Here is an 852-nt window from a genome sequence, read left to right as displayed (position 1 = left end):
AAAATTATTGTTTAAAAAAATATTACTAAAATATAAAAATTATAACTTTAATTTTAACAATATTTCATAACCACCATATATAGTGATCGTATTATAGCCATCTATACTAGAATATACCATATATTATTGTTAATATCTAAAATTCACAAGTTTATTTATTTGTTCTTTCTTGAGTCTTGTCAACAAACAAATTTTAAATAATCTATTTATCTATGTTGCCCCCAATAAGTTGGACTCATCAATTTATTTAGGGTTTAACTTAAATAATGAATGATAATTTCTTTATATATAATTTATAGTGAAACTTAGCTTATTCTTAATTATAATGTAGATTGTGATCTACAACTCGATGATGAGTGATGAGCTAGAAAAATATTATTGATATAAATTAATAATAGATAGTGGAATCCAGAAGATAGAATTGATGTATATGTCCTCAACCAACAATAATACAATAAACGAACCTAAAAGAATATAATAGATGATCCATATATAAATTATGGTCCAAGAGAGGATGGTGAATTGATGATAGAGGAGGGAAAATCATATTGGGGGGGTCACGGTCACAAGGAAAATTAAAAGATATAAATATAATGGAATCTAAAAGAGAGTTTAGAAGAAGAAATAGTTATTATGGAAGGGAAGAGACAAGGGAGGAGCAGGGATATGTGTATGGAGGAAATTGTTTTGTTGTGATGATTAAATGGTCACGCATGTGAATATTGGGTTGGTACCTGATTTGTCCTTGTGCAATCGTGACAATACTTGGAGCCCGAACCAACAACATGCAAACCTCTTAAATCTTCTTATTCTCCATTCTTCATTTCATTCTACATCTCAATATATATATAT

This window comes from Arachis ipaensis, chromosome B07, assembly GCF_000816755.2.
Source record: "Arachis ipaensis cultivar K30076 chromosome B07, Araip1.1, whole genome shotgun sequence".
Lineage (NCBI taxonomy): Eukaryota > Viridiplantae > Streptophyta > Magnoliopsida > Fabales > Fabaceae > Arachis > Arachis ipaensis.
Note: the sequence above shows the minus strand (reverse complement) of the source record.